General features: G+C 33.5%; 1 pseudogene; it reads left to right on the top strand.

Annotated features, from left to right (window-relative positions):
* The first annotated feature begins 3,002 nt into the window (after positions 1 to 3,002).
* LOC106001051 lies at positions 3,003 to 3,714 on the top strand (annotated as a pseudogene).
* Positions 3,715 to 10,868: the final 7,154 nt, after the last annotated feature.

Raw genomic sequence — 10,868 nt, 5'->3', positions numbered from 1 at the left:
CCTAAGCATAAATTAAAGACTCTCCAACTTGTGAATATGATTGGTTTAAAAAGACATCAATACTACTGCATTTTTTTAAATTTCTTATGATATTTAAGATTCAATTATAAACTATTAACACTTGAAAATAACTCATTTTCTTGGGAGCAGGACACAAAACACAAGATTAATCCTAATCACTTTAAAAGACCTTTATTTATACTACAAACGTACCCATAACTACAAAGATTCTAAAAATAACAAGTACAGAGACACAAGGGAAATAATTTAACTGCATCATCTACAAAGGACTGTGTTAATAGAAAACAAAGTTATACTAATAATTAGCTTACTAAATTCACTTACATTCTTTTATTCTATTTCATTTAGTTTCATAAAACTGGATTTTCATAAAATGATGCATAAAAAGCCTATGTACCCACTTATATTTTCAGATCTTAACAATATTTATTTCAGAAATGTCTTTAGCTCTATAGTCAATGAACTTAAATAATACTAAAATATTCTAAGGATTTTCAGAAATTGCAAGACTCGCTCTGGGATGTTATTTATATTGGAAAAGATATTTGAAAAGCCTTATTTGTTAAAGTTGCTATAGTTGCTCCCACAAAAGAGCCATTAGTGGAGATCACCTTTGCATGTACAAAACAACTTGAAATACATCCACAATCTGTAGATGACACATGTTTTTATTAGTTTTTGAATATCTAACAAGCATATCCACAATACTGACTTTGAGTCAATATCATGGAATATTCAAACGTAATAAATATGGGGTTGATTATCTCTTAGTGAGAATAGATATGATCTTACAAAGAAAGTTATTTTCAACAGAAATCCAGAAAGAGATTATCCACCTTGTGTTTCACAGGCATAACCAGAGAGTAATACCTATTTGGTCAAGTCAGTCAAACTCACTCCATGAGTACATCTTAAAAGTATAACCAATACTGACAGTCATCTTAGAGCAATAACTTACTACCTAATTATGTCTGTATCTTCTTACCTAACAAATAATAAGAGCTGAAAGTGGTCTCTTTTATCTGACTTAATGTTTTAAGTGCTTTGATTATGATGATGTTATTATTTGAAATGACATGACAGAACACTTATAAATAAAAACATTGCAACACAGTTAGCTCTTTTCAGCCTCACCTGTCCATATTGGCAAGCAACATTGCAACAGCACACACACACATATACACATACACACATGTACACACACATATACATGCAAGCTAAATTCAGGGTTTATTGTACAAAAAGTTCAAGTAAAATATCAGTGATTAGTAAAATGATAATTTGCCTTATTACAAAGTAATACATAATCCATTCACCAAGGGTGTTATATTTTACCTGTCTCTCCACATGTGACCACTTAATTTATTTTTAATTAATTAATTAACTAATAATTCATTTACTTGGTGCTAATACTAGGGCTTGAACTCAGGGTCTGGCTCTGTCCCTGAATTTGTTTTTTTTTTTGTTTTAGTTTTCTCAAGGCTAGCATTTTACTGCTTGTACCAGAGCTCCATTTCTAGCTTTTGCTAGTTATTTTCAAATCAGAATCTAATGGACTTTTTTTGCTTGGTCTGGTTTCAAACCACAATCCTCAGATTTCATCTTTCTGATTAGCTAAGATTAAAGACCTGAGCCACCAGTGTGGCTTCTACTTTTCCCTCTATACTTATCTAATCACATACTTAGATAGTAACTTAAAGCTGAGAGTATAGAAGCAAGATGTACAGTGGTGATATTATCCTGTCAGAAATTCAAGTTAGTAATTTAAATTTCTTCTTAAGACCATACACAAAAAACACCATGATATAGTATAAGACAACTTACTATTGAGCATATGAACTTTAAGAGTTTTCTAATAGATCCATTATTTATTGTTATAAAATGTATAATGCAGTAGTAAAATAGAAGTCCTTTGTATGACTACTTAAATTCCTTCTTGTTGTTGAAAATACAGTACACAGGGGTTACAATTACATGGGCAAGGTAATGAGTACATTTCTTATCAAGAATTGTTGCCTCCTCCTTTGTTTCCCCTTCCTATCCCTTCCCATCTCCCCCTCCCCACCCCCTCTACCCCCCATTCCCCAGCCAAAGTTGTAAAGTTCTTTTTTGGACATAAAGATTTAAAGGCACTTGCTTTCATCTAAAAAAGTAGACCTGCCTATTGTCTTCATTTGATTTTGATGATTGAAGGTGTTTAATGAGAAGTCAAAATGTATTAGTAGTCCTTTGCTATCAATTAAATCTCACTTTTTCTTCTTGGAGAATATAATGATCAAAGCAATAGTGCAGAATCAGCAAGCAATAGTTCAGAATCATGCTTGCAGTGCAAGTGGATCACCAGTAAGTTATCCTCAATACCATTTTCCACAAAGGTTTGCCACAGATACAATCGGCCTGCCATCTCTAGCTGCTTTCCTAGCCTGGACCTATTTCTTCATTGCACAGGAAAAGTGTGATTCAACTGATTTCAGTCAGATCTGTTACTAGAATTATCAAGGATTTAGATTCTTATCTGTAATTTGGTCAAAGCTGTGTCTCTTTATGTAGGCTGCTAAAATGTATTTACTAATCTCAAGTAAATACATAAATTATATTTCCGTCTTTTTAAAAAAAATTGTTTGCTCTATAAATTGATCAGAGCCATGCATTTTGTGGCTACCTAGGTCATTGCACATCTCTCTGTCTCTCTCTTCCTCTCTCTCTTTCATCGTTCTCATAGATAATATGATTGCTCCATAATTATCCTAATTTATTTTGCTTTTATATTTTTGGTTGCATCATTTCACTTTCTGCTCTGCCATTTCCCAAATCATTTATATATAAGGCATTATTTCATTTTCTCATTCCTAGAATAAGCTGCATACGAAGACACCACTGGTCCTCCTTTTCAGTCTGTACCTTTGAATACAGAAAAACATCTTTCCTTTGCTCTCCATCAATTCCCTGCTCTCCAGTTAGAATAATTTAGAATAGTAAATATGGAAAAAGAGAAAATAGATCATGGTGAAAAAACAGATGTAGAAAATTTACCAGATTTTTCTGACCAGTTCAACCGACGTGAACTATTGGGGAAACACATGGACACCTCATTCCCACTGTTACTCAAAGTCTCTGGTTAGGCAATTCTGATGAAGAGGAGGAACAAGATAAAAATGTGAGGAATGGTATCAATTGCAAGAAAAAAAATGGAGAAGGATCCACCAAATTTCTTCTTTGGGCTGCCGAAAATAATTGGCTTACTACAGTGGGGAGACTACTTTACAAAAAGGCCACTCATGTGAATAGTAGGGATGACGATGAGTATACCCCTTTTCATCAGAAAGCCTACAGAGGACACTTAGACATTGTCCATGAGTTGGTGCCTCAAGAAGCAGATATTCATGCAATAACTGTGGATAGCTGGACACCCCTGCACAGTGCTTATAAGTGGAATAATACCAGAGTGGCTTCTTTGTTACTTCATCATGATGCAGATACCAATTCCCAAACAAAAGGCCTCATGACCCCCTTGCTGCTGGGAATAGAGATAGCAAAGATACGCTGGATCTCCTTCTGTTGAACCATTATATCAAACCAGGTCTGAAGAACAACTTGGAAGAAACTGCATTTGATATTGCCAAAAGGATAAGTATGTATCATTACTTCTTTGAAGTTGTGGAAGCCTGTACAAATTGTTTTCCTAAGTCATAATGGTTCGGTTAAGTGTCTTAAATTTCAAAAATGCCAGTCCATCCTTTGTGTCCATACAAAATATTTTCACAATACGAAGTAACAGCAATATCTTACTTTAAAAATTCATGGGTTCCATGGTATTCTTCCAACTGAATTGCCTGACTTTGATGTCAAAATGTATTCAAGAGTTGTTTGTATACATCTATAATGATTTCTGCAGAGTGTGTGATTTTTAATCAGAAATAATTTTAACTTATCTGTTGAAATGAGTAGTACAGAAACTAAAAATATTTCTGGTGCTTGTCTGAAAAAAGTATATTTTAAAACATTCTATATTCTATGTTTGTATAATGTCCATAATCTATTTTGTTCTCTACTAAATATGACACTTCTACATTGTTTTATAATATATAGGTTCATTAATAAATGTGTCTTTTCAGATTGCATTCCATGTAGAAACAATTTAAGATTCCTTTTTTCCTTAGGTCCTTATGGTATTTTATTTCTTTGGGATAAAATGACAATGTCTAATTTCAAAAGTTTTGTAAAGGTTATGCTATGTAAAGGCCTTTCTAAGGTGAAGATTTAATATACTGATGTCAAACTAACTTTTTTGGGGGGGTCCGGTCGTGGGGCTTGAACTCTGGGCCTGGGCACTGTCCCTTAGCTCTTCAGCTCAAGGCTAGCACTCTACCACTTGAGCCACAGTGCCACTTCTGGCTTTTTTCTTTTTGCTTATGTGGTGCTGAGGAATTGAACCCAGGGCCTCATGCACGCAAGGCAAGTGCTCTACCACTGAGCCACTTTCCCAGCACAAACTAACTTTTAATTCTATGAATTACGTGTATTGTTACACTTGTATTTTTGTAATCAGCTTTTTAATAACTTCTTTTCATTTCTTGCATCTGAAGAATGAAAAATATGGAATACTTCACAAATTTTCATATCATCTATGTGCAAGTGCCATGTTAATCTCTCTACTGTTGTAATTTGGGTATACATGCTACTGAAGCATGTAGTATCCTCTAAATTTAAGTAGTTAATGATGAATCTTTATACAGGCTTATATCCTTAGGTGCCTATTTGTAACAAGGATACCTTGTTGTTCCTAACAATGCTATTGATCTCATTTCCCTAAAATTTTGTGTATAGTGGAAAAAAATTATATTGTTCGGTCGATTGCTCACATTTGCAATTTTTGTCAATAACTATTTTGTCTATTTCATTTTAGATTTGATCATAATTTGAAGCACTTATAGCTAGTCCAAAGGTGATGGCTTTTTCAAGTACTTATTTATCCAACTGAGTTAGCTTTGTGGAGCTAATGGATTCAAAGTAAGCCTTGCTTAAGAGCTACTTCTAAACATCTGCAGCTTAAATTTTCCCAAATGAGATCTTACTGGCACAAATGTCTACCTGACCCTTTACCCTTCTTCCATGTAGGAACAGACCAAACAGAATATCTTACCCTGACAGCATAGATTGTCTTACTGGAACAAAACTAATCTTAGTTACAAGGGATCATAGAGAGATGAGCAGTTCAGACAGAACTGTTCATACTAGAAGGTTTTTTATTATACCTACCATTTCAAAAGTAGCTAAAGCCAAGAAGGTGAAAAAATTGTCCATATGCATGGTTACCTAATGTCCTGGCCTGTCTACCTTCCAACCAGGCAAGAACACTATTGCCTTTCTGTCACCAAATTTTTTCCATAGCTCCAGGAGAATTCCATATGTTTCTCCTCGTTATTAGGCCTTAAATTGGTAATGTTTTAATCACAGTGTTTGCTCTTGCCTCCAGGCTGTAAATCTACAAATGGTAAAGCTGGAGGTCTAACTCTACTAAACACTGAGGTAGAGATAATGGAATAATACTTTAAAACAGAGTTGCCTTTGATACCCTAACCACAACAGAACAATGCAAAACATGTGCCCTTTTTATTATATTATAGTTATATATTTTATATTTATGTGTGCTGATTTTATATTTCACACAGTGAAACTTACTAGAATTAATTGATAATTTGACAAATTTATATTTATTTATTCCAATAAATAGAATTGGAATATAAATAATTAGCTTTAAAATATATATTAGAATATAAAAAGTATCAATGCAATGTTTTAGGTATAAACTTGTGATACCTTCTAAGTATTCTTGGTCTTCTGAATTCACATGGTAAAAAAAAAAAATGTTGTTTTACTCTAATCTATAAGGGATTTTACTCTGCTGCTCTGTTTATTGTTTTAATTCGCTGGTCCCAAACTGTTTTTCTCCATATTTCTGAAGCATTCCTACTCATTATACCGAAATTTTGCTGATATGATCTCTAAAAGATATTATTCTTCTGCAGGACCCATGGGTCCTAGGATCCCAGGTGCCAGTTACCCACATCATCAGATAACAGGGGCAAGACTTCTCACGTAGGCCCATACAACACGCCAACAGAAAGCAATTTCCTATAATATTTCAGGACCCCAATTCCTTGAGACACAAGAATTAGCAGTAAGCATTTGTGAAATGCAAGGCAAGTTACAATGAAGGGTGAGATCACAAAATCTGAGAGAAAGTGCTGTAATTCAGACTTTCAATTTACAGAGGACCCACCCATATGATTGAACAAGAGCACAAAGTGTCACAAGATTATTTTTAATACTCCTCCCCTAATGATTAATGAAAGACTTCAGTCCAGCATAAGTGGGCCAAAAAATAGTTTCTGGAAGGATAGATCCATAATTGGTCTACCAAGGCCAGGAAAACTTGACTTAGAGGTCAAATGTAATTCAGAAAACATTAATTGAGAAGATCCTTAGTGCTTCAAAACACTGGTACTTCAGTAAAACTTGGTTCTGTGGTATAAAAATGTTGTCATTCTCAAACCAATGATAACCTACATTTAATCTCCTGAAAGTGTATTCCTTTTCAAATAAACTTTTTAAAATCACACTCGCCAAAATAACATTTGACAAGTAGATGATACTTAGTGAAATTACAAGTTTTTCAAGTATAGGAGCAAGTTACAATAGAGTTGATTTGTTTACCCAGCACTAATGCCAAACAGGTTCAACCATTCATTAAAGTGTAGAAATAGTACCATCCACAATTTGTGTTGTTCAGCAGGTGCTTCCCAGAAATGTGTTAAAGAGATCAAACCCAAACGTTAGCTAATAAAGTAAATTTCATCACTTAATAAGGTACATTTTAAAAAGTCACAAACATTTGCCTTATCATATGTTGTTTTATGTTTTTCCTATCTGTCTAATGTAGTAAGAAATATGACTTTAAGTCTTGAATATGGGTACTCAGAGATGTGACAAACATAAAATCTGTCTTCTATTTCTATCATGTTCCTCTATAGTAGTGAATTTTAGCTTTCTTCTTTTTCCAAAACTTATAGGTAGTAGAAAGTATTATACCATTTAAAATAAAATAATCACACACCATTGTACAAAGTCATTTATAAAAATTGGTAGTTAGGAATACATTATAAAGCATTTTTAAATTTTCTTGTTGACTAAAGATTAATCTTCCAAATGGATGAGAATAAAATCATGTCTAGGTGCTTCATGTCTCCAGTCTTGCAAATTGTTATTGCAGATGAATGAATTATGGAAACATAAGCTGACATCAGTTCAAGTATATAAACCTTTCAAAGTATTAACAGACAGTTTAACAGAATGACTATCAGGAAGCTGAAACCATAGAGGAATAATAGTATAGACATAGAATGAATGAAAAAATGGAACAAGGGGCAAGTACAGCTAGAATACTCAATGTATACATGTGATAAAGGAAGTGGTAAATCTGAAATAAATCTTGGAGAAGGGGTTGGTTGAGAATGATAGAAGGAGTGACTCTGATCCAGGACTATTGGACAATTAGATGGACATATTTAATTGTAACACACTTGCAAAACCTTTTGTAATTCAGTTAAAAACACAACAAAAAAACAAAAACACACAAAATCACAACCAAACAGCAATCTCTAGAGAATATGGATATGACCTCTCAAAATTTTAAGCAGTTAATGAAGGGCAGTCTTGGGAAAAGCAAACAAAGCTGCTCAAAGAGGGCAGTTTGGGGTAGAGGAGAATTTTGAACAGATTTAAATAGATTGTCTAAGGTTATAAATCACCGACATCTGCTGCAAATATTATCTTTCTTCTGCGAGTTCTCTTTGTCTGAATTGGATACTCCAGTCCTGAGCCACGCTTGATAGGTTGTGAAGATAGAATGGAAGAAACAAGATCAAGAACCCATTGCTCCACTGGAGAGAAAACAATCCTCTATGTTTTCTCTCATCTCTCTTCACTACTCTTTCTTCATACTTTTAAGTCAATTGATTTTGAATTATTTTTTCTTTCTTTGTACTGGCAAAGTAATTGCTCAAAGTAATTCACTAAATATTATTTGCCTTTTTTCTATTATGCTGTTTACTTGTCCAAGTGAGTCCATTAAACTTCCTCCTAGAATTTGGTTGCCATGAAAACCTAACATCTATGTTAATGAGGACAAACTCTAATGTAAAAGTTTGTCTCCAAAACACCAGTCCAAGAAACTGTGATCACAAATATTTGACTATACTTTTTTCTTTTTTCTTTTACCTTGAAAGTATTCTTGTGTCTAAAGTGCCCACAAAAATAAGTACTCCACCACTTTTTGGTTCAATCACTTCTAACCTCAAAGATATATTTTGCTAACAATATGCTTAGAGGAAACCAAAGAATATTCCACTTTTATCTTCTCTCTTAAGATGCCCTTAGATACCGTATAAGGAACAGTGAAGTTATTCTTTGCAAAATTATTTCAATAGATTATTTTTCTCTTGGTCTTGCATTTGCTCAACTAGATATATGAAGGAGAATAGAGTTAAATCACCCATATCTTGGATGACAGTGTCTGTTACAAGGGACAATGCTTCTATGTCCTACTTCTATGTCCTCCTCTTAGCTCTTGCCTGATTTCCAATTAATCACAGCTTCTTGGCTTCAAGTCTAGTGAAGCTGAAGGACTATAAAGCCTCTCCTACTGCTAATTATTCATGGTTTCTCTTTTTTAAAACTGTTTTAAGTTGCCTTATTTGGATGTGGAATTTATTTTCATGTCTTCATTCAATCTGTTCTTCATTGTACTGAGCCAAATAGGTTCTGTAAAATCACTTTAGGTAGAAAAACTATTAAGACAATCTGTATCAAAAAATTTTGGCCTCCCTCCACTGCTGAAACCAATATACTTAGCTAAGGCTTCTAAGAACACTGTTTTCTTACCTTTTCCCTTTGCTCAATTCTTTTCTGATCCCAAAGCATTTTGATTTATGTAATAAGAGAAGTCTTCACTATCTCATGTTAATAAGGATATTATTTTTTGTGAGCCACTTAGAAATGTGAAATCATTGGTTTGAAGTATCCAATCAGATTTTTTTTCTGTGTTTCAGTGCTTCATGTGCAAAGACATTGTGGAAAGTTTTACAAACAGTAAAGTGTAAACCCAATACCTTCTTTCATTGTGGAGGGCACTTCCTCCCTAAATATTTTGACCCAAACTATCTTTTCCAGAGAATTACTGTTTGGTAACTAAAGGTCAATTCACAAATTTTGATGTCTTATTTTTCAAAGAACTTTGAATTTAAATTCCACTACAACTTTGTTTCACACAGTGAGAGTATATTTCCTGGGTAAGGACAATTCTCAAGGGAACCTACAGGATTTACAGCAAGGTTTCTGAGGCTTGTTTGTTTAGTGTGAAAATAAGCCCTTTTCACCCACATAGCTCCCTCTCCACTAAGTCTCCATGGATTTCTTTGCATGAAAGCCTATTTTCCCAGGTAATTTTAAATTTTCTTAATAGGCTAAGTTGTTAAAAAGTTTGAACATTTAAAATTTACCTGTCATAATTTTAAAACTCATTTATTAGAATCACGAATTTACCAATCCTAATTCCACCTTTATCATCAAAAACAGTTAACATGTTGTTTTCACGATATAGTGTCCATGCAACTATTATTTTCCAGTGGCTTTGTTATGTGTATATATAACCATATAAGCTGATGCTGAGCAAAATGAACTCCAAAATATGGAAACAGATTTTTATTTGCGGTTGTTGTTTTTAATGTACTATGTGATTTCTATTTTCTTTTGGTGTTTTCCACTATGGTTTACCCCCTGCTCTATTTGATTTTGGTACCCTGTGTATTGTGTGTGCATTTACCTTAATTAGGGAAGGGAAGATGAACAACAAAATGGTGAGACAAAGGACAAAGGGCAAACCAGTGCAATAACAATACTCACAAGACAATATGTTGGAAATGTACACTACAACTTGTGAGGGGTATTGGGGTGAAGGAAAATTGTGAGAAAAATGAGGAAGGGGGTAACAAGTTTGAAAAGTTATGTATTCACTACCTTACTATTACTGTCACCCCACTGTATATCACTTTGACAATAAAATTAAATTTAAAAAATAAGTTGCATAAAATATAATTTCACTGAATTGGTATAGTAAATATTATTCTTTATGTAGTAACTTTTTAAAAATCAATACTATTTGGCACCTAATTTGAATTAATTATCCCTTCTTTATCAGAGGGTCGTCAACTTGAATGTATCAAATTATACAATATTTTCACAATATACTTGCCAATATTTGATACAAGAATAAATTTAGTACTTTCTCATATTAAAACTGAAAACAGTTTAGTTCTAAGGAAACCCATAACTTTTAAAAGTAAATAAGTTGTTAAGAGGAAAGAATATATGTGTTCTTCAAAATTCCTATGACTACTAACTACTCATTTTCAAATTCTGAACATTCCATATCTGTTTGCATGTTATGTACTTCTGCAATAGATGCAGTTTCCAATGGGGCATTACAGATTGATAAGTCAACAGAAAAATAGCCACATTCTGGTAGAGGATAAAACTATGAAGCATCTGTAATAATGCTTCAAGAGTAAGCAATTGTTTATCAGAGTAAGCTATTATTTCTATGACCATCAGTTCCAAGATTTATGCCATAAAGTCATCCTCACCCAACAGTTTCCAACTTGTAAGGTACACCTTAAAATTCTCTTAATTCACATCATGAATAGCTTATCTCTATTGTGAAAAATTACTACACCTCTGCTAATGTGATGCCCTCCTTGTTCTGGAAAGAACACCAAAATAAAGTGGGC

The sequence above is a fragment of the Dipodomys ordii genome, unplaced genomic scaffold, assembly GCF_000151885.1.
Source record: "Dipodomys ordii isolate 6190 unplaced genomic scaffold, Dord_2.0 Scaffold260, whole genome shotgun sequence".
Classification (NCBI taxonomy): Eukaryota; Metazoa; Chordata; class Mammalia; order Rodentia; family Heteromyidae; genus Dipodomys; species Dipodomys ordii.
The sequence above is the reverse complement of the archived record's forward strand: the minus strand, read 5'-3'. Positions and strand labels throughout refer to the sequence as shown.